We start from the raw sequence: 22,348 nt of genomic DNA on the forward strand, positions 1-22,348 counted from the left end.
GACCAATGGAACAGGATAGAAAGCCCAGAGATAAACCCACGCACATATGGCCACCTTATCTTTGATAAAGGAGGCAAGAATATACAATGGAGAAAAGACAGCCTCTTCAATAAGTGGTGCTAGGAAAACTGGACAGCTACATGTAAAATGATTAAATTAGAACATTTCCTGACACAAAACACAAAAATAAACTCAAATTGGGTTAAAGACCTAAATGTAAGGCCAGACACTATAAAACTCTTAGAGGAAAACATAGGCAGAACACTCTATGACATAAATCACAGCAAGATCCTTTTTGACCCACCTCCTACAGAAAGGGAAATAAAAACAAAAATAAACAAATGGGACCCAATGAAACTTAAAAGCTTTTGCACAGCAATGGAGACCATAAACAAGACTAAAAGACAACCCTCAGAATGGGAGAAAATATTTGCAAATGAAGCAACTAACAAAGGGTTAATCTCCAAAATATACAAGCAGCTCATGCAGCTCAATATCAAAAAAAAAAACAACCCAGTCCAAAAATGGGCAGAAGACCTAAATAGACATTTCTCCAAAGAAGACATACAGATGGCCAAGAGGCACATGAAAAGCTGCTCAGCATCACCAATTGTTAGAGAAATGCGAATCAAAACTACAATGAGGTATCACCTCACACCAGTTAGAATGGGCATCATCAGAAAATCTACAAACAATAAATGCTGGAGAGGGTGTGGAGAAAAGGGAACCCTCTTGCACTGTTGGTGGGAATGTAATCTGATACAGCCACTATGGAGAACAGTATGGAGGTTCCTTAAAAAACTAAAAATAGAGCTACCACATGACCCAGCAATCCCACTACTGGGCATACACCCTGAGAAAACCATAATTCAAAAAGAGTCATGTACCACAATGTTCACTGCAGCACTATTTACAATAGCCAGGACATGGAAGCAACCTAAGTGCACATCGACAGATGAATGGATAAAGAAGATGTGGCACATATATACAATGGAATATTACTCAGCCATAAAAAGAAACGAAATTGAGTTATTTGTTGTGAGGTGGATAGAGTCCAACTCACTAGAGTCTGTTATACAGAGTGAAGTAAGTCAGAAAGAGAAAAACAAATACCATATGCTAACACATATATATGGAATCTAAAAAAAAAAAAAAATTGTTCTGAAGAACCTAAGGGCAGGATAGGAGTAAAGATGCAGACGTGGAGAGTGGACTTGAGGACACAGGGAGGGGGAGGGGTGGGCTGGGACGAGGTGAGAGAGTGGCATGGACATGTATACACTACCAAATATAGAATGGGGGGCTGGTGGGAAGCAGCTGCGTAGCACAGGGAGATCAGCTCGGTGCTTTGTGACCACCTAGAGGGGTGGGATAGGGAGGGTGGGAGGGAAAGGCAAGAGGGAGGGGATATGGGGATATATGTATATGTATAGCTGACTCACTGTGTTATACAGCAGAAACTAACACACCATTGTAGAGCAATCATACTCCAATAAAGATGTTGACAAAAAGGAAAAAACAGCTGCAGACCTCTGAAAGTCATAAATAAAAGTCACAACTAAAAGATTAGGCTAACCTAGTGACCTGTTACATTTCAGATGTCTGCAGAGTGGAATTCTCTCTTCCAGAGAAAACTGCATACCTGATAGTATTGTTATGACATCCACAGTATTCCCTTGTGAAATAAACACAAAGTTTTAATTTTTTTCCTATTTATAGTATATTGTTTTCTCCAAGGGTAATCAAAATTTGTTAACTTATTAGCTAAAAAGATTCAAATTTCTGTACACAGAAAATTTTTCAGTGTTTTAAGTATGTTAAGCTGATTATTTGAAAATGGAGGCGATATTCTTTGGAAGATAATAAGATCATTGCATATGTAAACCAGTTAAATAAAGGACGCTTGCATGTAATCACTGGCAAACAGTAATTAGAGTTGTGTAAAGAAAATTTGTTTTATTTTAAAGTTATTTAAATAGTTCTGAATATGCATGAGGAATAACAACTGATATAAAACAAGTCTCTTTGACAAAGTGCTTTTAAGTGTCTATAGGTAAATGTCCCGGTTTAATTTGAACCATTTGCCAATCTTCTTTCTCCAGGAATTACTTTCACAAAAATATTTGTTGTTAGCACAGAATATGTTTTATCCCTCAGTGGCCTATTTTCTTTCAATTCAAAGAGAAGAACTCTTTGATCCATATGATATATGATTTTTGATTGTCACTTTTAATGACAGAAATAGAGGATACATAAACAAAATCCACATTTTAGTCAGGAGTCAATCTTCCCACAGCTCATAATAAAAATGTTATCAATGAGATACTTTCCAAAAATAAATAAGGGAGAAACCTGGTTTAGTAATAGTGCAAGTGAAAAAAATCTAGGGTATTTAAATGAGCCCACCATTTGCTGTTGTTGCTAAAAAGGCTAACAAAATGATGGGCTGGTTTTTTACACACAAAATTATACAAACAAGGAGCACTTAGGTCTTGACCACGTAAAAGTATAGTGCAGAATTTTTGCTCTGACCACTAGCTAATTGAAGTATTGTGTTCTGTTCTGTCAACAAGTTTGCAGAAGGATATTGACGTTTACAGATTAGACAGTTTTCCAAAGAGGATTTCTGATTTCTTTAAAAGTATAGGTGGAGAAAACAAGACCCAGAGATCTTTTTTTTTTTTTTTAAACATCTTTATTAGAGTATAATTGCTTTACAATGGTGTGTCAGTTTCTGCTTTATAACAAAGTGAATCAGTTATACATATACATCTGTCCCCAAATCTCTTCCCTCTTGCATCTCCCTCCCTCCCACCCTCCCTATCCCACCCCTCTAGGTGGTCACAAAGCACCGAGCTGATCTCCCTGTGTTATGCGGCTGCTTCCCACTAGCTATCTATTTTACGTTTGGTAGTGTATATATGTCCATGCCACTCTCTCACTTTGTCCCAGCTTACCCTTCCCCCTCCCCGTATCCTCAAACCCAGAGATCTTTCTGAACTAGTAAATTCATCTTTTTGAACAATCGTGTAAATGCTTACTATTTTCCAGGCACCATTTGGGACTTTCACTTAATACAATGGCTTTGTTAAATGGATGTAATTATCAAAATATATAGAAAGGAGATTAGGACAATTCACTTGGAGAAAAGAAGACTGTGGAAAGAAATAACACTCGAAATATTTGAAGAATTGACATATAAATAAGGTAAGTACCTTGCACTTGCTGCTCCAGAGGGCAGAAGAAAGATTCATGGCTGGGAGTTATAGGGTAGTAGGTTTTGGCTTCCTTTAAGGAAGAACTTTCCAAATAGAATTGGAAAGTGGTAAAATAGATTGCTTTGTGAGATAATGAGCTTCCTGCCACTAAATGATTTTAAACCAGAAGTTGAAAAACCCCCTCTACAAATATTTTAAAGAGGGTCGGTTCCTGGATGGAAGACTTGATCCTATGACTACTCAGGTCCTTTCCAAAGTTAACAATCTATGCTTCTAATTAGTGATTTGTGTCAACTTTCAATTTCCTCTTTTTCCTTGAACATTAAAAAGCTACAAATTGGCATTCACCAAAGCAACCAAAGGACCTGAGAGGACAGTAAAAATGTTCTACAGTGCTCAGAGAGAAAGCTGAATGCTCAACTGGCTCTTGCTCCTTCCTAGTGATGTTGGAGAAGATAGGGGAAAGGAATGAATGAATAATGAATGAATGAATGAATGAATGAATGTACAGATAAAAAATAAGTGTAAACCTTCTGAAGCTACGCAGGGGTCCACATTATGTGTGTAGGGAACACTGGAATAACATACCGTGGGCCAAATGGAATGAGCTGTGGGTAGATTCTCCAATGAGAAGAACTTTAAAGGAAAAAGAGGGTCATATCCTGCAAGAGAGAAGAGGCCATCTTTGCCACAAGAATAAACCCCTGAAATCATTTAGAGTTCATGTAATTGTCTTGATTGAGTATACATCATTATCTTCTCCACGCATTTTCCACGTAAAATTTTTATTCGGAATTCATGAAAATTTCACTTTAAAACATCTCTGACAGAAATCCAGTCTGGTGTCAGTAAAGCAAATTTAAATTTGATCATTCCTGGACACAGTTCTAGTTTATTGGCTGACAGTTCTATGGGCTATGTTATATTAGGTGTATTGACTGGTCAAGTCCTGCTCACCTATTCATTTGGTATTTTAACTTTGAGCTAAGCAACATATCAGATCAATTAACTGACTCAGAACACTACTCAAGGCAAGTGTATTAGACATGCCAGGATTTTACTAATTACCTGGTCTTGTGGCTAACCACCATCCCCTCCCTCTCCCTGGGACAACTTGCTTCCTTTTACTGTTTCATAGGATGAGAGCTGTTTGCTGAGACGGTGTCTTAGCCAAGGAAAGTAAAGAGAAGAACACTTGTGAGTATAATCACATTTCTCAAATAAATAATCTCCTGAGTAGTTTTCTCCCTATTTTCCCTGCTGTTTATTTTTTTTCCCTTTAATATAATTTACTGCCTATTCTGTTAAAGCAATTAGATATTTGTTGTCTGTGCTGAAGTGGAGGTACTTAGCTCAGGATGGGAGCTGGCTCTCAGATGCTCATTCTGAGAGTAACTTTTCGTTTTGCTATTTTCTTCGTGGCACACTTGTATCTATTTCTTCAGCACCGTGTTATGGCTCTCTGAAAATACATCAAACTTAAATGGGTCCTCAAAGCAGCACTTCTTCTGTACTGTCTGTTGTTTAAAAATGTGTTGCTTATACTACTTTCTTTAGTACCACGGTAGAAGAGAGATGACCAACTAAGGAGGTATTGTGAACATTTCCTCTTATTTACCACAATTCAACTGTTTATGAAGTGATACGTGTGAAACAAATGTAAGGAATAACAAAGATATTTTTATATGAGTAAGTGCAGAAAGCAAGAGTCATTTTACAAAAGAAAACAACGTGGAAAGCTATTTCATTAATGAAATAGCTTCTTAAGTTGAATTCTGATACTGTTTTCTAGCTTTGGAAGGTTTATGTATGTGCATGCATGCTTCAGTCTGTGTGTACATAAAACTATCTTTGAATCCTAGGTTCTGTCTTCCCCCTGCACAGGCCAGATGCCTAACTACTGGGTAACTGATAGAGACAAAGGGTTAAGAAAAGGAGCGAAGCAGCAGAGAGTTTAGATAGTAAGTGCTGACCTCACATGTTATCAAGAACTTTGAAATACAAATGTAATTTTCCTTTTGCCTGCTCCCACTCTTGATTTATATTTCCCTGAACATAGGATGAGTTGTGATGGAGATCCCATGTCAGCTGAAGATTCAAGAACAATGTTATGTTTTCCTTCAAATCCTCTGTTCCACCCTGCTGTCAATCAAAGCAGCTGTGTCATCATCATCTCTTTCCCATTTCAAGCCGCAAACTAGTGTCATTTCACCTCCTCTGCATTCTGCATTCTGTTCATGCATTTTATTGCTAAACTAAACTTTATTCTGCTTCATGCTTTTCCCTCGTATCTGTCCCACATTTTTACCACCTGTCCCGAGTACTTTCAATTTTGTGTCTTGATCAATTTTAGTCTCCTTCTGGGCTCTCTGCCTACAGCTGTCCTGCACTTCTCACTGTCATCCTGTGGTCAGCATTGTTTTCTTCATCCATCTCTTAGCCCCTTGAAGTTCTTCCTAAAATGCTCTTGCTTATCTCCCCCCAAAGCCTGATAGTGTCTTGTCACTGATTATGTTCTTCAGAACTCTAAGATCCACATACCGTGCTTCACAGCCTGTCAGGGACAAGCCTTGAACTTCATTTCCTTAGTTTCTCTTCTTTGGTTCATGAGTCTTTAATCATGTTAGACAAAATTGTCTCAAACTCCCATGATACAGTCATTCCAGTCCAAATGCCAAGTCTTTAAGATAACAGCCTTGTAAGCCTAGATAAGGTTCTTTTCTTTCAAATCCACCCAATTGTGTCTCTCCTCCCTTAAAACTGTCACTGTCACTGCTCTTCCGTGAAGCCATTAACCAGAGGGGATCTGTACTTTTCTTTGTGAAATACAGAATTCCCAGGGACTTCCACGGGCATCTCCACATCCCTTCCCATTTACCTTTGACCTGTTTCTAATGTCAGCACAGCACATCTGTAGATGATGTTCTTAATTGGTTATTTCAGAGTTTGGTACAGGCCGTTCTGTTGCAGGATGTGTGTACGTGTGCACATGTGTGGGTCTGCAGGTTTTGAGAGGACTCAATTGATGAACTCATGTACCTAGTGTCTAGCAAAGCATCATGTGTCTATAAGTGCAGAATTGATTCTTGGGGATGATAGTGAAAACAATACCAAGATATCTCCTCGGCTGACACTAGACACAATAGTAACAGTAATGGCTTTAAATGAACAGGGCTCATAACAATTCTTTGAGGTAGTTGCTACGATTGTTCTCATTTGCTGACGAGGAAGCTGAGATACAGAGAGGTTAATACCTTCTGTAAGGTAAAACAGCTTGAAAGTGTTAGAGGCAGAATTAAAATCAGGCTTTTTGATACCACAAACCCCACTCTTAATCACTATGCCACATTGCCATTATAGCTGATTAATTTTTAAATTTGTATTGAAGACAACTCAAACTGTACACATGGTTTTTTAAATAGAAAAATAACATTTAAAATCGTTAATAAAAAACGATGAAGCAAATATTTATGTCTTGGCATAGCTCAAATGGATTCTGGTTCGTAATTTAGAAATGCTTTCTGCATAAAAGTTTAATATAATATATAAATATTTAAACATGAAAAATTAACATAAAATGTAAACACACGCTTTAAAAAGCATATATATTTTTTATTTATACCAGGGTATTGAGTATTATTTTTTCTACATATAAGAAGTGCACCAGTGAGGAAAAAGAATGATGATGTCTAAAAAATAAAATAAATTACACAGTTAAGAAATGAAAAATTAAAGTATACATGGGTGCTGCCTCCAGAAGTTCATGCAGGGCACAGAAATAGCTGAGCAGGGGACACAAGAACCATGAACAATTGGGTTTCTATTCATGTAGAGTCAAACTTTTCTATTTTTGTTCCTGGATTTGATTTTCATTTTCTTCTTTTTCTCTTTGGTGGTTATGAAACTGAATAAGAATTTAGATGATTGCTAAAGGAATAATCAATTGGCAGAAGTAAATTTCCATAGCTAGTCACCTGGTTTGAGAAGTATCCCATGGGATAAAAAGCTGTATGATGAATAGTTAGGGTTATCAATGAATCTAAGGTGTGATGAAAGTTTCCTGTAGTTTTTTTTTTTTTTCACAATTTCTTCTTAACCATATTAAATATGCTGTCGTTTGATGTATCACTTTTTGAGTTATTTCTTCTGAGTCTAAAAGCATATTTTTTGTTTCTTTTTGACCATGGAGTTTTTAATTTTAAATCTTTTTAATTTTAATGTACATAAATGGTAAATTACAATATAAAAATTTGATGCCAAGGTTACCACTCCCTTTTTGTATCTGGAAAGCCAGCATTATTAGTAAGCAATGTGTCTTTCTCTGCCTGAGAACACTCTTTTGAGTGTCAGTTTTCCTGAATTACAGTGAAGGTGGTTTACCTCTGAGCCATATATAGGAGCCATATCTATTCCTTTTTGAGACTTGCAGTCTGCATAATCATACTCTTACCTTTCACTGTGGCTGAACTTCAGAATGAAGAATTCCTATTTAGCATCCCAGCTTCAGAGAAGAGGCTAATGGAAGAGCCTGAGCTTATGAAGCACACATGTCCTAGTACAGGGCCAGTTACTGGGGGTTGGTGATATCAAAAGTTAGAGTAGTGCCCAAACTGTTCAGAGTATGTTTTTCTATGTTTCTATAAAAGATAAAAAAAAAAACTTTAAATACTCAAGTGAGAACATGCTAAACCAAAGAGTATGTTACTTACCATGTGTGGCGTTTTGGTATAATTGTTATAACTTGTGAATAACTGCTGCAGTTGTTGTTGTTGTTAGAAATACTGAACGGTCTCTCAAAGGAAGGTGGACTCCAAGTTGACAGTCAAAGCCACTGTCTGACTTTCAGAAGCAACTTTTCTGTAATAAGTGGACCACGAAACATGTAATCTGTCCCTGGCAAAGTTGTAAATTTAATTTTTGCCATCATCTTGCTGTTCCTTTAAGCATCCATTACTGTTCTCTGTTCCTTCCTTCCCTCTCCCCAACCCCAGTGATACCAATAAGCCACAATATGAATGCAGAGATGCCTCACTCTGGTCCCCTAGGCCTGCCCTACTTGATTATAGGTCCTCTCTCCTCATCTCTCCAATCTAACTGATATTCCTTCCTGCTTGTGACTTACTTTCATGGTTGGGCTGACAGTATTCTAAGTTATAGGTGCAACATGATTGAATAGTAAGAGTTTGATATATTTAGTGATCCCCCCCAAATTAGACACCAAAAAGGGACCTGCTTCCACATGGCAAAAATCCCCAAGGAATGAATCCCTAGCAGTGAAATGTCTGGTACTCTGACAGTCTAGCTGAGTTCATCTTTAGAGGCCAGTGGTCCTCATGACTGTTTCTCAGACTTAGATCTTTTTCTACATACTTATATTTTAGATCCACACAGTCATTTGAAAGTAGAGGTTGCAAGGAGTTGTAGGTAATATACTTTATTCTATTCTTCCAAAAGGAAGTAATCTTGTTGATTAAGGGATGTATTTTGTATGAGGATATGAGAAAGCAGCTACTTTCATTTACCCAGTGTTCTCAAATTGCCTTCCTTTTCTGTTTCTTTGAAACATCTTGATGAACTATTTGATTTATGAAAATTATTCTCAGGCTCTGGAGCAAATGCCATTAAATAAATTATTTATTTTGAAGATAAACAGATTTTCCAGTAGTTGCGTTGTGTAGATTCAATATAGAATTTACATTTGTAAGAGCAGGGTAAAAGCTAAAACAGAATCATTCAAATATACATGTTTTATTCTTTACCAGAAATCACATTTGTTAAAAGAGAGTTATGTTAAATGGTCCAATGTGCCCGAATGTCTAATATATTTTCCTTGAGTATAATAGTAAATTCCTAAAGGAAACTTTTAAACCTTTGTGTACAGTAATACTACCCAGAAGGCATAATCACATTTCTCAAATTCCCAAGAAGTACAAACTACTTTATTTCCTAAAATGATAAGCTTTAAAAAATGCACACACATTTTAGGGATTTTTCTGCATGGCCCCAGACGAGCATAAACTCTTTATGGTTATCCAATTTGGCTTCTGTGAATAAACATTTTATTGTTTATAATTCTGTTGAGTAAAAATCAAATAATTGACAAAATTCTATCCTATATATTTTTATGGAATTTCTCCCCACATCTTCAAATTTACCCTGAAGGCCGTTTTTTCTCATTTAAATTGCTTAAGATATTGCTAGTGATTTGAGATATGAGAATGTATTTTATATTTAGAGTCATATAACTTTAAGCTTTTTTAATTGGAAGGGATCCTAAGAGATTATTTCTATTCTAACTTCTTCACTCTACAGATAAAAAAAAAATTGAATCTCAAAGAGGCTATGTAAGCCATCTGATATACATGGCAGAAATACTAATTCCCAGTTCAGGGCACAGATCAGTTCAACAAACATTTATTGAGTAGTTATTGGGGATTTTTAAATAATTGAGAAATAATGTTGAACTTCTAGGGGTTTATACTCTAATAGGGTGTGCAGACCAGTAAATAGATAATATCAACAGAATGTGTTAAATACGGTAAAAAAAAAAAAAAAAAAAGGCAAGTGCAGGATGAAAGCATAAAAGCAGAAGAATGGATTCATTTGATAAGTGATTTTATTTCTCTTCAATGAACATTTATTGGGCACCTACAGGTGATAAGTACTGGTGAAGTAAAGTAGACATAGTCTCTGATCTCAGGATTCTTAGTCTTTTGGGGGACAGATGTCAATAAACTAATTGCATAAAATGTATAATGAAAACTAAAATTAGTGCCTTGAATGCAGTTCTAGAAGGACACATAACAAAAGAATCTGACTAGCTTGGGGGTTCAGGAAATTCTTCCCTCTCATCTAGTCCCTGGGATAACCCACAAATTGAAGGGGTCAGGCTCACTGACTTTTAACAGTTAAGTTAAAATTTTTCTTTTATTTAGAAATAACGGATTCTCTTCTAGATGGTTTCATTGTGCATTAAAGGTGTTCACTAAGGCGTATTTGGCAGCTTCACAGGCTTGGGGGAGTCACAGCCAGAAGTGATGTCCCAGTTGCACCACTGGGCAGCTTTGGCAGAGATGCTGTTGTTTTCATGGCCAAGTATGGACACCGCAGATTGCACTGCCAACATGGCACATGTATTCCATCAGGAAGACTTCTGTTGGTCTGTCCCTGGACCCAAGACGTCTCTGGCCACTCTACTGAACAGAAATCCAGGAGGAGCTTACGTCTTCATGTTGCAACCTTCCAAAATTGAAGTCTTAAGAGTAGAGGCAGAATTGCCATGAAGCTTAAGCTCAAGGCCGCTCACTTGCCACGCCCTGGGTATGACAATGTATTCATTTGGGTCACATATTTTTGTAAAATTTGGAAAAGTAAACTACTTCAATTTCAACAAATTAGGACTGTTGTTTTCTTTTACTCCAACTTCCCCTCCATCACACTTCCTGTGTCAGATGGTTTTGAAGTGGCCCCAGAGATTCAGTGGAGTTGGGGTATTTAATTTACATTTAATGGGGTGTGTTTATGTAGTTTTCAGGCACTTCTAGGAAAAGTTAAACTATTAATAACCATCCTGGTATAGGAATGGCTTCCTGAAAGAGAAGTCTAAGGAATATAAGAGTAATGGACATGGGAGCAATACCCACCTTTAGGGCTGAGATAGAGCATCCAAGGAAGAAACAAATATGGAAGATTCCACCTTCCTCTCCTCTTCCCTACCATGAGACTCAGACCTCATTGGGGAGGGTGCACCCATGCCCCACTGCATGGTGGGGACCTTCCTGAAGTGCTGTTGGAACTCTGTCCTCTGGGGAGCAGGGGAAGCCATCCACGGAAAGGTGCCCTGCTGAAGAACCGGGTGAGAAGCCACCAGCTGGGATGTTACCCTCTGGGTTGTCAGGAGAAGCTGCCCATAGGGTGTCCTGTGCTGCAGGATGCTGTAGGAGCACACCGAGAAGAGCTTAACCTGCCACCTCGAAGAAAAACCCTTTCCTCCGTCAGTGTCCTTCCAGCATTCTCTACTGACCAAGCTCAACATCAAGCCAACTGACAAAGGAAAATTCTTTCAGTGTTGCAAGCAGGCAATGAAGGGTGGATTTGGAACTGAGAAGCAATAAGTTGAAAACTAGCATACACCCCTAAGCAAATGTCATTGCCAATAACCTACAAGTCAGGCAGATGTTGCAAAACCCAGAAAAAAAAAAAAAAACTATAAAGAGTAGAAACCAACGGTTTAATGTAGTAAAGAAAAAAAACACTCCTCCTGTATGTTTCCTCTACTTTCCATACTCTACTACAACACTGCTTCACTTCTGACACTTCCAGTCACCCGATGTATGGGGGTTTTCCTACATCAAGCAATTATGTGACACCAGCTGAGTGTCCTACAACTTAACTCAATTATGACGCTACCTACTTGCAGATAGCATCAGATCCCATAGGTTAAGGGCTAAGTCCCAGAAGATGGCTCCCCTCCCCAACTTCAGACTGCCAGCCTGTGCTTCTGATCAACTGGCTATAAATCAGAGGTTAACACAACTTGTCTTCGGGTTTAATTAATTTTGCTGGAGCTGCTCACAAACTCAGGAAAATAGTTTACTTTCTATATTACCAGTTTATTGTAACAGGAGATAACTAAGGAACAGCCAGATGGAGTAGATGTATAGGGTAAGGTTTGTGGGAAGGGGCCTGGAGCTTCTATGCCCTCGCTGAGTGTGTCACTTTTGAAGCATTTCCACGTGTTCACCAACCCTGAAGCTCTCCAAACCCTGTCTTTTGGGGTGTTTATGGATGTTTCATTACATAGGCACAAGTGATTAAATCATTGGCCATTGATGACTGATTCAACTTTCAGCCCCTCTCCAGTCCCAGGAGGTGGAGGGAGGGTTGAAAGTTCTAAGCGTTTAATCACGTGGTTGGTTCCCCTGGCAACCAGGCTTTATCCTGTGGGCTTTCCAAAAATCACAGCATTAACATAAACTCAGGTGTGGTTGAAGGAGCTTGTTATGAATGACAGAAAACACTCATTTCACCTTTATCACACTAAGGCTCTTTCAGGAACTCGGAACAAAACTAAATATTATAACAAAAGATGCCCCTATGGTTATATAGGAGATTACAGGGCTCTAGGAGCTATGTGCCAGGAACCATGGACAAAGACCAAATATTTATTTCTTACTATAAATTGTAATATCACAAGTGTACTTTGAGAGGAGAGCACTGTAGGGGTAAGGGTATGATTGGGAGAGTGAAGAATGGACTGGGAGATGACCAGTGAAGAACCCTGTTATCATTGCATGTCAGAAACATCAGTTTTCTATTGTGGGAAAAGACAGAGAACTAGGCAGATATGATAGGAGGAGCTCTGTTAGAAATCCACTCTGTGGGGGTGGGATAGGGAGAGTGGGAGGGAGGGAGACGCAAGAGGGAAGATATATGGGGATATATGTATATGTATAGCTGATTCACTTTGTTATAAAGCAGAAACTAACACACCATTGTAAAGCAATTATACTCCAATAAAGATGTTTTAAAAAATAAAAGCAATAAAGGTTATTACATTATGAAGTTTAGGAATATAAACTTAGAGGAAAAATAAAAATGAAAATGAAATTGTACTGATGTGTATTAATGGGAACCTTCGGTGTCCACATCACACACACAATCACATAGTGCTGTATCTCAAAACAACTGAGATATAAGTGATGCTGCTATGATGATTTTAAAATTCTCTGGTGATGACAAAGACACTGATGTCAAAGATGCATCTAAAGAGGTTGGGTATTTTTTAAGTGTGACTGAGGGAAAAAAACAATGTTTCTAAATTACTCTATTTAGATAAAATGTAATTTAAATATATGTGTAGCTAAAATAATAAATTAAATTATATAAGTAGACAAGTCATTATTTCATCAACATCTTTTAAAGTTTACAGTTTCCCAGTGGACAAAAGACTTCTCACTGGAATAAACAACAAGTCTATTTTAAAATACATCTTGTTGGACATAGAGAATAGACTGGTGGTTGCCAAGGGGTGATGGGGAGTGAGAGAGGGATGGATTGGGAGTTTGGGATTAGCAGATGCAAACTGGTATATATAGAAGAGATAAAGAGCAAGGTCCTACTATATAGCACAGGGAACTATATACAATACCTGTGATAAACCATAATGGAAAAGAATATGAAAAAGAGTGTATATATATATATGTATAACTGATTCACTTTGCTGTACAGCAGTAATTAACACAACATTGTAAATCAGCTATATTTCAATAAAAAATAAAAAATAAATTAAAAAAAAAAAAGAAAGAAAGCCACTCTGTGCAGTGGATTCAGATCTGGTCACACTAACCTGCCTTCCAGCTATAGATCTGTTCACTGTAGAAAACAGTGTGCAGAGAAAAGAACTGAGGCAAATCCACTGATTTTATTATGTGAAAAACACCAAATAGGACAGAACTTGCCTTGTTCATGGATAAGTAAGAATAAAACAACATGCATCCTATAAAATGCTACACAACAATTGCCTATAAAGGAATAATAATCTGTTGCATGAAACACATATAAGGAGACAATGGTTTCACAGCCAAAGTAATAAGACAATCATGGAAATAATAAGGATTGAATCATCAATCAATCATCAATAATAAGGATTGAAAATCAGGAAATAACATGGTTGTTATTCTCAGATGATCTGATGGCCCACACTAAAAATAAAATAGAATATGCAGAAACTTAGAACAATTAAGAGTTCAGCAAGGTTGCCAATTATAAGATCAACAGATAAAACCTGGTAGCATTTCTATATTCCAGAAATAAAATATTAGAAAATATAAAAGGAAAAACAATAACTTTTGTTATATAAAGAAAAAACTATTCTTTGCCTAGGAACTAATCTACCAAAAGGAAATGCATGCAATTTATGCAGAAAATTATAATACTTTGTTAAAGAAAATAAAATGAAATTTATATAAATGGAGACTTTTACTATGTTTACAGATGATACAGTTTGCTTTTAATATTTAAGTGATTCATTAAAAAGAAAGTTAACCTAGAATGTCCTAGAATGAAGTCCAGACTCAAAGAACTTCAATTGTACATATAAGGCAGAGTCTAATGAGATTATCAGTGTTTCACTCTTAAAAGTGTAAGAAGAGCTAAGAATTACCATATAAAGAAAAGCTTCCAATTTATAAGAAAGAGATCAAAGCATACAGAAACAAATAATACAGAAAGCAGAAGAAATTTTCAAAGAAATTATAGCTAATATTTTTAAAAGATAAGAGAAATTATGACATCATGAAAAAAGGGGATGCTATAAAAAAGAATTACTCAGAAAATAGAAAGAATACCTGAAAATTAAGATAAATTAAATTCAATAATGGGTTTGAAAAATAAAAGTAAAAAATATCTTCACTAAAAAGGACAAATAGATAAGATTGGACAATAAGAGAGGAAAAATACAAAAGTTAGAGAAATAACACCAGAAGTACAACATCTCACTAATAGAAATTTCAGAAAGAGCAGAGATAAAACATTGGGGAGGAAATGATAAAAGACATGGTAAAAGAAAATTAACCAAAACTGAGGGACATAAATTTCCAGATTGAAAAAAATCCACCGAATATTCAGCACAAGAAATTAGAAAAGAGCAATATCAACTTTTAATCATGATACGTTAAAATACCAGCAGACTCTTAAGCGCTACCAAAAGGAATAAAAGAAACAGGGTCACTTACAAAGGATTTGAAATAATAATGGCATTTCAAGATCAATACTAGAAGGTAGAAAACAATGAAGCAGTCTTCTAGTGGGAAAATAATTTTATGCCTAGCTAAACTAGCAATCAGTATAAGTGTAGAATAAGACATTTTCAGATACATGAAGTCTCTAAAAATTTACTTCCTATGCAGCATTTCTCCAGAATCTAGTGAAGAATGTGCTCCTATCAAAACAAAGAAATAAATCAAGAATGAGGAAGACATAAGATCCAATAAACAGAGGATACAACATAGAAGAAAGTAAAGAGAAGTCCGAGGATGACAACTGTGTTGAAGGCTTAGCTAGATTCCAGTCCAAAAGATACCAGGAGGTCAGGGAGTTCCAAGAGGGCTGTGAGTGTGTCCAGTTAAAAAATGGAACTAATAAATTTTCAGTATGTTAGTATGAAAGAATTTCAGTTTGAAATGGAAACAGAGGATATGAAATGAAGAATCTTACACATATGCCTCAGGGAAACAAAAGTTAACAACTGAGAGACTGATTTCCCATAAATTCCTGACTTACAGAAAACCAGAATTTATCTCCTGATCAATGACCTTCTGCCAAGACTCTCTTTCTATCCTCAAGTCAATGAACTTACTGCTTGGACTCTGTCTGGATTTCTACACTCTCTTTGGACTCCTTGCCCATAAACACAGCCTGTCCCAAACGTTTAATGGCATCACCTGTAGCTTGCTATTGCTTGTGTTTCCCAATTACAGTTCCTCTGCTATTCTTGAATAAACTCAATTTCTGGTAATTCGGGCTACCCTCAGTTTACCTCTTTATTTAGGTTGACAACAGGGTAGAAAATTATATTGAGAGGTATTTTTACAAGATTGTGGAAGGTGTAGGAAGCCATCCACAGATTTAAAGAAAAGAAAGGAAATTAAATAAAAAAGAGACATTATATAATTCCAGTAAGTAACAAATGATTCATTGGAAGCAGAATTAAATAGTAATACACTCAAGAGTAAAAAGTCTACATAGTTATAATAACAAAATAATATATATACTATAAGACTTGTGATATAACAATATTGGAAAAATGGGAAGAGAGGAAGAAGAAACCTAAGAGATTTTCACCTAACAGAATAAGCAATAGGAAGTCTAACATGTTTACAATATGCATTAGATGTATATTATATAGAGGTGTAGGGAAATCTCAAAATAAATAATGAAAGCAGTAGAAAGTGATTGCTTTTGGATAGTGGGGGGAGGCATGGGAAAATATTTGCTGTGTATGCTATATAGTACATGTTTTCCAGTGTTTCCAAATAGGGTCATTATTGGCATTTCAGGTGGCAATGCTTCTTTCTGTGGGGTATACCTATGCATCATAGGACATTTGGCACACCTAATCACTGGATATCTAGTGCAAATACCACCTCCTGTTCATTGTGAGAAATCTAAATACACTTATGGGCTTCCCTGGTGGCGCAGTGGTTGAGAATCTGCCTGCCAATGCAGGGGACACGGGTTCAAGCCCTGGTCTGGGAAGATCCCACATGCCGCGGAGCAGCTAGGCCCGTGAACCACAATTACTGAGCCTGCGCGTCTGGAGCCTGTGCTCCGCAACAAGAGAGGCCACGATAGTGAGAGGCCCGCGCACCGTGATGAAGAGTGGCCCCCACTTGCCACAACTAGAGAAAGCCCTCGCACAGAAACGAAGACCCAACACAGCCAAAAATAAATAAATAAATAAATAAATAAATTTTAAAAAATAAAAAATAAAATAAAATAAAATAAATACACTTATATTTTTTCTAAAGCTCTCTGAAGGGAAATGGCACTACTTGCAGCTAAAAGCTATTGTTATATTCCTTTAAAAAAATAAAAACTAATTATAAAAATAAGTAGAACATGTAGGATGCAGAGAAAGCTGAACTCAGAAGAAAACTCATAGCACTAAAGCCATTTTATTATAAAATATAAGCAATAAATGTAAACAAATTAAGCATTCAATTCAAGAAACCAGAAAAACAAAACTAGAGAAAAAATAATGAAGATTTAAAGAGAAATTAATGAATTAGAAGAAAAAGCAGAATTGATACATACAAGAACTGGCTCTTTGAAAAGATCAAAAGACTAAAGAATGATTGCCTGGCAATGATAATAAAGGAAAAAAATCAGGAAAACACAAATATTATAACATGGAAAATAACAGATATAACTACAGATTATAGGATAACCTTTAAAAATGAAAATGCTGTATAATATTATGCAAACACATTTGAATTTTAATGAAACATGATTTTCCTAGCAAAATTGAAATTATGAAAAATTAGAAATCAAGAAAAATCACTTTGCAAAGAAAAGGAGAAATGTATTATTCAAAACTTATCTTCAAACAAATACATCCACACAATTTAAGAAATACACACTAAGCTTATATTACACAGGAGTTCTAGGAAACTTCAAGGAATAGATATTTCTACAGCATTGGAAATCTTTTATTAAAAGAATTGGAAAGTTTTTCATACAACAATAATACTAAAATGGAAAGTGTGAGCACACATGCGCATATACAAATCGTGAGGACTGATTTTATTTTACTTGCAAATACAGAGTCAAATTCTAAGTTAAACATTAGCAGATTTTATTCAGCAATATATAAAGCACTACTAAATTGAAAATTGTATAATGACCAGCCATGAAAGAATGTTTCTTCAGGAAATCTATTAATCTATTTTATCAAAGGATAAAAATTATTTGTCAGTCTCAACACTAATAAACATATTTGATGGGTCATAACATACATTACTGATATGTTGCCTTAGAACATTAAGAGAAGGATACTTCCTTAACTCTTAAAGAATATTATTAGTTGTTATAGAGCTTTTAATTTCTATTATTGTTATTAACTATATAATCATTATGCTATTATTTTGGGGGATTAACATTTTTTTATTAGTGCCTAATTTTATTGCATTGTGTTCCGAGAGGCCAGATCCCAACAGCCAGCATCATTAGTCAGAGGGCTTTTCCATTAAAAAAATCAAGATGCAAACAGGGATGCAGACAATTGTTGCTACTATTGCACATTTTTCTGGAAATGCTACCCATGGCACTAAAGATGAGAAAACAAGAAGAAAAAGAAGGTATAAAAACTACTGTAAAGGAAGGCAAATCATTGTTATTTGCAATAAAATAACTGCTTCAAAAAATTCTCTGGAAATTAATGAGTTGAAATGTGACTGGTTTCAAAATCAATATGAAAAAAACAATAGCTTCGCTCTCTACCTAGAATAATAAGTGGCTAGAAAACAAAGATTTAAATATGTTTGTTATTTAAAAGAGCAACAAAAATGTGAAATAAAAGCTCAACCTAAGATGCACATGTTACACCGTTGTGTAATTGAACAAAAGAAAAGATGTAGAGTGTATATTTAAAGCTGTTACTTCTCTCTAAATTGCAATTCAGTTAAACAGAAATCAATGTAAAACATTCTGAGAATTTATTACATGATTTTACATTTAATCTGAAAGAATAAAGTAATCTGAGTAGCTATAAAAATTAAAGAAATTTAAAGGTAATATATCGTTTCCATAACTAAAGCAAGATGGTTCTGATGTCAGAGAAGAAAGGTATATCAAAAGAATGTAATAGAAAATACAAAACAGATCCCTAAACTTGTAATTGAGTAACAATAAATTCAAAGATGAAGGTCAGTGGGGGAAACAGATGAATTGTTATTCCAGAACATACCATGCATTAAATACTCAGATGTTAAAAAAATAACTTCCTATGGCAAAAATACCAAAAATAGAGCTGAAAGGCAAATGACAAAGCAGGAAAAATCCGGTACAAAATATGAAAAATTCTTATAAATCCTTACTGTATAAGTCATTATTTTAAAACTTGGGAGAAAACCTAACAGAAATAAAACAAAATCACCAGAGAGGATACATACAAGCTCAAATAGCTGTCTTAGATTCTTGTGGTGGAAATAAAAATTAGGTCAGCTCTCTTGAAGGTAATTTTAATAATAATCATTAAAGTTCTTCAGGATATACACACCCTGTAATCTAGCAATTCTATTTCTAGGAATTTATCCTAAGGAAATAATTGAATAAGTACACAAAAATATACATACAAAGATGTTTATCCAACTTGGTCATGGTGTATAATCTTTTTAATGTATTTATGGATTCAATTTGCTAATATCTTGTTAAAGATTCTTCATGTATGTTCATGAGCAATGTTGGCCTGTAATTTTCCTTTCTTATGATGTTTGTCTGATTGTAGTATTAAGGTAATGCTGCCATCATAGATCGAGTTAGCAAGTGTTTCCTCTGCTTCTATTTTCTGGAAGAAATTATAGAAAACTTGTGGTTTTCTGTATTCTCTTGTGTCTCCAGTCTTTAGTGCGGCAGTTTGCCGTATGACCTCAAGTTTCTGATGGAGGTGATTGGTTTTGAGTTTTATTTTGTTTTGTTTTTTAATTTTAAGGATGGGAGTGACACTTTCTAAGCTCTTTACATGTCAGAATGGAAACTGCAAGTTGGGATTGCTTTTTGAAAGTTTTGTTTTACTTTTGTCATGCTTCTTTCTTTGAAAAATTTGAATTGTACAGTGACCACACATTGCTTGAGTAACCCAGATATTAGCGGTCTTCTCACCCATTCAAGTTGATCCTCTTTTGGCCTAACATCAATCATTACATGAAATTCGACCCTTCACTTTGTTTCAGATGAAATCTAGTTGCACTTACCATTCATCATCGTTCTTTTTTTTTTTCTTCTTAGTTTTGTAAGCTCTACTTAAGATTTATAGAGGCTCTGAAAAGGATAACAGTCACACACTACACATCCTGCTCCTAGACAAATCTCCATTGAACACATCTCTTATAAAATCTGTTTTGTTGCTACATCAGATAGCCTATTTCCAGGTCCCCTGGATACCATTCATACCCTTCATACCCTCCCCAGCAATGAGACTCAGCTTCCATTTCTCTAGTAAAATTTGGATTCTACACATAAAATATATTGTTTTGTGGAACGAAGCACATTTGTAAATGAGAAGGAAAATAATGAAATACTCTGTGCAGTTGCATTTCTGACCATCCTTTCCTCACCAATATCCACTTCCAAGTAGGTCTAATCCATCCGCACTCTCTCACAGTGATGGGCGGCTTCTGTAAACCAACCCCAGGCTGCCCTCGTACTCCAAAACATGGGCTGTTTCTACAGAACGGCACTGTCCCTTTCCCTCTGGCAAGTTCCTTTGTCAGCAGCAGATTTTGTGTTCCTGTCATAGACATACCCTTTTCGAAGAGGGCTAGATCTCGGCCTTGGTTGGGGGCAAGGTCCTCTCCTAGTCATTAGTTTCCATATTTTCTACTCTTCCTTAGCCTGGGGGTAGTAACTTTTGCATCTGCTACCTGTGGACCCCTTAGAGTTCTCTTTAATCTCCTAATTAATAATTCCTTGTAGTACAATTTCCCTGTTCAAATAACAGTGTGGTTTCTGTATCCTGATGGACCCAATCCATTTGTCACAATACATTGTTTCTGAGTCTTTACCTGTTTCTTTATGATACTAAAAGTTTAAGTTTAAAGACTATAAAACATAAGTCATAGACTGTATTTTGGTCATCTTTTAATGTTTAACATCTTGCACTATTTCTGGCATGCAGTTAAGTGTTCAAAAATCGTTTGGTGAATAAATAAATGAATAATGGTGATGATTTTTTTTTAGCAATAACCTGGGGATGTTTATATACATTTATGATACAAAAGGAAAACCAACTTAGAGCAATGAGTGATAGTTAACATGATTATTTTAAAACTTTCATACTTCAAAATTTTCCCAAATTTGAATTACTTTCAAATTGAATAAAGTTTCCTGAAGGCACTTTCTCAAAAATAACTCAATTCTCCAAGTTAAGCATGTCCTACATGAGGAATTTAACTTCTGTTCTCTAGGAATAAATTCATGAATTGCATGATTTGTCCATTCTTGTTAAATGAAGAAATATATAGGCCTCTAAAGTAAAACTAATTTATTTCACTACAGCACTTATGCTTTTTATTAGGTTCTTTCCAATATTAAAGAATGTTAAACTGTGAGATTATATATTTTTCCCAGAAGATAAACATGTCAATACTATACTCAATGAAGTCTAAAAAATCCTGTATTTGGCAATGAAGACACATTATTAAGGCATTCCAGTCATCTGTGTAATTCATTATGGTTCATCAGAGAAACTTATCCTGAGGTTTTTGGTGTTCATTGTTAGCAGTTGATAAGCATGCCCTCAATACATTTTGCAACAGAGTGAATGACAGCTAAATCTGTAAGCAGTTTTCCAAACAGGCTACTATCTGATTTGTGCATATATAATTTATAGTTAATTCAGAAGCTTTATTTATGAGATTTCACTAACATTTTCAAATCTCTTGATAAATTGAATTATAGAGAGTAAGATGGATTTGTTTAAGAAAAATGGCACACCCCTCAAGGTTTTAGATATTTTTTTATGTTTTATACCTCATCAAAAGTTCCTTTACTCAAATTCTTGTTTTTTTCTCCTCTTGGGAATGATATGAGTTGGGTAAATTGAGAATTATGCTCAGTAATGACAATTAGAATATATTAATTGGGTACTCATTTTGTGTGATACGTTGCAAGGAATTACAAATATGTTTTGGTCCTAGCTTCACCAGTTTGAAAAAAAAAAAATAACTCCCTTCTCTCCCCAACTTGCTGTACTGAGAGAATTCTTATCTACAGAAGTCAAGGAACATCTCTTTGCTAATGGATCACAGCAGGTGAATAAACACAGCAGCCTGTGCAGAGGATATTTTTCACTCTTGCGCATCTTGTTTCTCAATATTTTGTCCTCTGTTGTGGATTATAAAGTGTCTATGTGAGAGTAAACATCAGGCAATCACTCTTCCTCTCCCTGCATGAGGAATAACACTTTGAGGCATATTAGTAATTCATATATTCTGAGCCATGTGCAATACAGTTCTTTATTGAATAAAATGGGGACAAAATAGAAACATGGATTGAGTTTACTTTTCTCATTAATCATAAGAACATCATGTTAAGGTGGGAATATTTCTTTCAAAATGGGACATCCCTGATTTGGCTGTTTCTATATTCTGCTATATTATGTTGTTACCAATTACTTCATGCCTTTCATAATTACATGGCTATTGTAATAGTCTAGGTGAGATATTATGAGAGTGAACCGGAAGAAAAGTGATTGGGATAAGAAAATTTCAAGAAGATAAAAGTTTTCAAGGGTTTCAAATACTTCAAAGAAGTCATATATAAAAGAAAAAAAAAACCTAACCTAAGAACTCTAATTAAATTTGGCAATTGGGAAGGTTTTGGTAATGTTTCAGTACACTTGGGAGCCATAC

At 35.6% G+C, this 22,348-nt stretch overlaps 1 long non-coding RNA gene across 2 annotated transcripts; it reads left to right on the forward strand.

Moving 5' to 3' along the window:
- The first annotated feature begins 2,907 nt into the window (after positions 1–2,907).
- LOC132376235 (uncharacterized) lies at positions 2,908–10,555 on the forward strand. Of its 2 annotated transcripts, none has more exons than XR_009506248.1 (3): positions 2,908–3,207; positions 4,357–4,415; positions 10,222–10,555. It is a non-coding gene; the product is annotated as an uncharacterized LOC132376235 (long non-coding RNA). The 2 variants fall into 2 exon arrangements; XR_009506249.1 differs by lacking the exon at positions 10,222–10,555 and adding an exon at positions 5,081–5,173.
- The last annotated feature ends 11,793 nt before the right edge of the window (positions 10,556–22,348 follow it).

This window comes from Balaenoptera ricei, chromosome 12, assembly GCF_028023285.1.
Source record: "Balaenoptera ricei isolate mBalRic1 chromosome 12, mBalRic1.hap2, whole genome shotgun sequence".
Classification (NCBI taxonomy): domain Eukaryota; kingdom Metazoa; phylum Chordata; class Mammalia; order Artiodactyla; family Balaenopteridae; genus Balaenoptera; species Balaenoptera ricei.